Raw genomic sequence first — 5659 nt, forward strand, 5'->3', positions numbered from 1 at the left:
AAAAAAAAAAAAAAAGATATGTGCAAAAGACATTTTTTTCCAAAGAAGACATACAGATGGCTAACAGATACATAACAAATGCTCAACATCACTCATCATCAGGGAAATACGTATCAAAACCACGATGAGATACTATCTCACATATGTCAGAATGGCTAAAATTAGAAATACAGAAATAACATGTGTTGGCAAGGATGTGGAGAAATGGGAACTCTCTTCCACAGTTGCTTGGAATGCAAACTGGTGCAGCCACTCTGTAAAACACTATGGGGGTTCCTCAAAAAACTAAAAATAGAACTACCCTATGGTGCAGCAATTGCAGTACTAGATTTTTACCCAAAGAATACAAAAATACAGATTTGAAGGGGTACATACATCCCAATGTTTACAGCAGCATTGTAACAAGAGCCAAGTTATAGAGAAAACCCCAATGTCCATCAACTGATGAATGGATAAAGATGTGGTATATATAGACGATGGAATATTATGAACACCAGAAAGAATGAAATCTTGCCATTTGCAATGATGTGAATGGAGCTAGAATGTATTAATTTAAGCAAAATAAGTCAGTCAGAGAAAGGCAAATACCATATGATTTCACTCATATGTGGAATTTAGGAAACAAACAGATGAATGTATGGGAAAGAGGAAAAAAGAGGAGAGTGGGAAGCAAACCACAAGAAACAAACCACAAGAACCATTGAGAACCCTTGTTCTCAATGATACAGAACAAACTGGGGGTTGGTGGTAGGAGGTAGGTAGGGGATAGGCTAGATAGGTGATGGGTATAAAGAGGGCACTTGTGAGGAGCACTAGGTGTTTTATGTTAGTGATGAATCACTGAATTCTAGTCCTGAAGCCAATATTGCCCTGTATGCCAACTAACTAAAATTTAAGGAAGAGAAAAAGGAAAATAAAAGCAGGCCTATCTCTAAACACAAGAGAAATATCAAATAAACCATTTAATATTACAGTTACAGGAACTGGAAAAAGAAGAATAAATTAAGCACAAAGTTAGTAGAAGGAACCAATAATAAAGACCAGAGCAGACAAAAATGAAAAGACTATGTAAAAGATTAATAAAACCAAGAGTTGTTTCTTTAAAAAGAAAAAAAAATTGACAAACCATTAGCTAGACTCACCAAAAAAATAAATAATAAAGAGAGAGAGTGACAGAGAGAGAGTTGGGGGGGGGCTCAAATAATTAGAAATAAAAGAGAGGACATTGCAATTGATAGAAAAATGTTATGAGAAATAAAAAAGGAAATTAAAAAGTTATGAGACTACTATGAACAATTATATGCCAACAAATGGGACAATGTAGAAGAAATGGTTAAATTCCTGGGAATTTACAATCTTCCAAGACAGAACTTGAAGAAATAGAAAATGAGAATAGACAAACTATTAGTAAGGAGATTGAATCTGAAACAAACACTCCCCAACAAACAAAAGTCCAAGACACAGATGGCTTCACTGGTGAATTCCACCAAAAATTCAAAGAAGATTTAATACATATTATTCCCAAACTCTTTCATAAATTTGAAAAGGAGTAAATGCTTCTAAACTCTATTTATGAGGCCAGCATTACCTTGATACCACACCAGAAAAGGACACCACCAAAAAAATAAAATTAAAGACCAATGTCCTTGATGAACATAGATGCATAAGTTATCATCAAATATTAGAAACTGAATTCAATAAAAAATAAAGATCATACACATGATCAATGGGATTTACCCCAAGTAAAACCCCAATGGGATTTACCATGCAACACTGGTAGAATATCCACAAATCAATCAGTGTGATACACTACCTTAACAAAATTAAAGATAAAATCATATGATCGTATTAATGTAGAAAAAGAATTTGAGAAAGTTCAAAATCCATTTCTGATTTTAAAAAATCAACAAAGTGGATAAGGAAGGAATGTTATGCAACATAATGAGACCTTATATGAGAATCCCACAGCCAATATATTCAATGGTGAAAAGCTGGAAGCTTTTCCTTTAAGACTAGAAACAAGGCAAAGATGCTCACTATTCTCACTTTTATTGAACATAATAGTGGAGGTTCTAGCCGTAGCAATTAAGCAAGGAAGGAAGGAAGGAAGGAAGGAAGGAAGGAAGGAAGGAAGGAAGGAAGAGGAAACATACAAATTGGAAAGGAGGAAGTAAAACTCTATTTGCAAATGACATGAAATTATCTAGAGAAATGCAAAGACTCCATCAAAAAACTCTTAGAACAAGTGAAGTCAGTAAAGGTGAAAGATAAGATTAACATACAAAAATCTGTTGTATTTCTATGCATTAATAAAAACAACCAGAAAGAGAAATAACAAAATAATATCATTTACAATTACACAATGCCTGCAATTAAAAAATTAAAAAAGCATATAGGAGGACCTATACGCTGAAAACTATAAGACACTGATGAAAGAAATTGAAGAAGTCACAGATAAATGGAAATATGTCCCATGATCGCAGATTGGAAAAATTTCTATTCCTAAAATGTCCATACTACCCAAAGCAATTTACAGGTCCAGTGCTATTGCTATCAAATTTCCAGTGACCTGGGGTCCCTGGGTGGTTCAGTTGGTTAAGCATCTGACCTCAGGTCAGGTTATGATCTTGTGGTTTGTGGGTTTGAGCCCCACACTGGGCTCTGTGCTGACAGCTCAGAGCCTGGGGCCTGCTTCAGATTCTCTGTCCCCACCCCACCCCCACCCCTTTCCTGCTCGTGCTTTGTTTTTCTCTCTCTCATAAATAAACTTCAAAAAGCAACATATTTCCAATGACCTTTTTCACAGAGCTAGAACAAATTGTTCTTTCTATTTTATTTTTTTAAATTTAAGTTAGTTAACATATAGGGTGGTAGTGGTTGCAGAACTAGAACCCAGTGAATAGTCACATACGTATTCCATACAATACTTATTGCAGAAGTGACCTCCTTAATGCCTATCACCCATTTAGCCCACCCCCCAACCACCACCCCACCAGCAACCCTCAGTTTGTTCTCTGTACTTAAGAGTCTCTTATGGTTTGCCTTCCTCTCTGTTTTTTTTTCCCTTCCATTATTTTATGTTCATCTGTTTTGTTTCTTAAGTTCTACATGAGTGAAATCATATACTATTGTGTTTTTCTGACTGACTTATTTCACTTAGCATAATACGCCCTAATTCCAACGATCTTGTTGCAAATGACAAGATATCATTCTTTTTCATGGCTGAGCAATAATGTATGTATAATTATAATTAGTAATTAATTATATAATATATATCACATATTTATCCATTCATCAGTTGATGGACATTTGAGCTCTTTCCATAATTTGGTTATTGTTGATAATGCTGCTATAAACATTGGGGTGCATGTGCCCATTCGAATCAGCATTTTTGTATCCTTTGGATAAATGCCTAGTAGTGCAATTGCTGTGTCACAGGGTAGTTCTATTTTTAATTTCTTGAGGAACCTCCTGCTGTTTTTCAGAGTGGTTGCACAGTTTACATGCCCACCAACACTGCAAAAAGTTTACCCTTTCTCCACATCCTTGTCAATATTTGTTGTATCCTGTTGTTAATTGTAGCCATTCTGACAGGTGAGAGGTCATATTTCATTTTGGTTTTGATTGTATTTCCATGATGATGTGGGATGTTGAGCATCTTTTTATGTTAGTCATCTGGATGTATTCTTTGAAAAAGTGTCTATTCATGTCTTTTGCACATTTATTCACTGGATTATTTGTTTTTTGGCTGCTGAGTTTGCTAAGTCCTTTATAGATTTTGAATACTAACCCTTTATCAGATATGTCATTTGCAAATATCTTCTCCCATTCCACTGGTTGTCTTTTAGTGTTGTTGATTGTTTTCTTCACTGTACAGAAGGTTTTATATTGATGAGGTCCCAATAGTTCATTTTTGCTATTATTTTCCTTGCTTCTGGAGACATGTCTAGTAAGATGCTGCTCTGGCTAAGGTCAGAGAGGTTGCTGTCTGTTTTTTCCTGTGGACTTTGATGTTTTCCTGACTCACATTTATGTCTTTCATCCATTTTGAATTTGTTTTTGTGTATGGTGTGAGAAAGTGGTCCAAGTACATTCTTCTGGATATCACTGTCCAGTTTTCCCAGCACAATTTTCTGAAGAGACTGTCTTTTTTCCATTGGATACACTTTCCTGCTTTGTCAAAGATAAGTTGACCATACATTTGTGGGTCCATTTCTTGGTTCTCCATCTGTTCCATTGATCTGTGTGTCTGTTTTTGTGCCAGTACTGTCTTGATGATTACAGCTTTGTAATACAGCTTAAAGTCAGGAGTTGTGATGCCTCCCACTTTGGTTTTCTTTTTCAACATTTTATTTTATTTTATTTTATTTTATATTTATTTCTGAGAGAGAGAGAGAGAGAGACAGACAGACAGACAGAGAGACACAGAGAGAGAGCAGGGAAGGGCCAGAGAGAGAGAGGAAGATACAGAATCCGAAACAGGCTCCAGGCTCTGAGCTGGCCATCAGCACAGAGCCCAATGTGGGTCTTGAACCCACGAACTGTGAGATCATGACCTGAGCTGAAGTCGGACGCTTAACCGACTGAGCCACTCAGGCACCCCATCAACATTATTTTAAATATTTGGCATCTTTTATGGTTCCATACAAATTTTAGGATTGTTCTAGCTCTGTGAAGAATGCTAGTGTTATTTTGATAGGGATTGCATTGAATGTATAGTTTATTTGGGTAGTACAGATATTTTAGCAATATTTTTTCTTCCAACCCATGAGCATAGAATGTTTTTTCATTTCTTTGTGTTCTTCAGTTATATTCATAAGCTTTCTATAGTTTTCAACATACATAATTTTTAAGGTTTATTTAGGTATCTTACTGTTTTCAATGCAATTGTAAACAAGATTAATTCCTTGATTTCTCTTTCTGCTGCTTCATTATTGGTGTATAGAAATGCAACTGATTTCTGTATGTTGATTTTATATCCTGTGACTTTGTTGAATTCATGTATTAGTTCTAGCAGTTTTTGATGAAATCTTTTGGGTTTGCCATGTGGAGTATTATGTCATCTGTGAAGAGTGGAAGTTTGACTTCTTCTTTGCCTATTTGGATGACTTTTATTTCTGTTTTGTCTGATTGCTGATTCTAGGACTTCCAGTGCTATGTTGAATAGCACTGGTAAAAGTGGACGTGACTGTTGTGTTCCTGACCTTAGATGATATTAGCTGTGGGTCTTTTGTATATGGCTTTTATGATCTTGAGGTATGTTCCTTCTATCCCTATTTTGTTGAGGATTTTTTTTATCAAGAAAGGATCCAGTATTTTGTCAAATGTTTTTTTTTTTTTTTTTTTTGCATATATTGACAGGATCGCCTGGTTCTTATTCTTACTTTTATTAATGTGGTGTATTGTATTGATTGATTTGTGGATATTGAAACATCCCTGGAGCTAAGGAATAAATCCCATATGGTCATGGTTAATAGTTATTTTAACATACTGTTAAACTAGATTTGTTGGTATCTTGTTGAAAATTTTTGCATCCAGGTTCATAAGAGGTATTAGCCTGTAAGTCTTCTTTTAGATGGGGTCTTTGGTTTTGGAATTAAGACAATGCTGACTTCATATAATGAGTTTGGAAACTTTCCTTCCATTTCTTTTTTCTTTT

This window comes from Hyaena hyaena, unplaced genomic scaffold, assembly GCF_003009895.1.
Source record: "Hyaena hyaena isolate Hyena2069 unplaced genomic scaffold, ASM300989v1 scaffold_675, whole genome shotgun sequence".
NCBI lineage: Eukaryota > Metazoa > Chordata > Mammalia > Carnivora > Hyaenidae > Hyaena > Hyaena hyaena.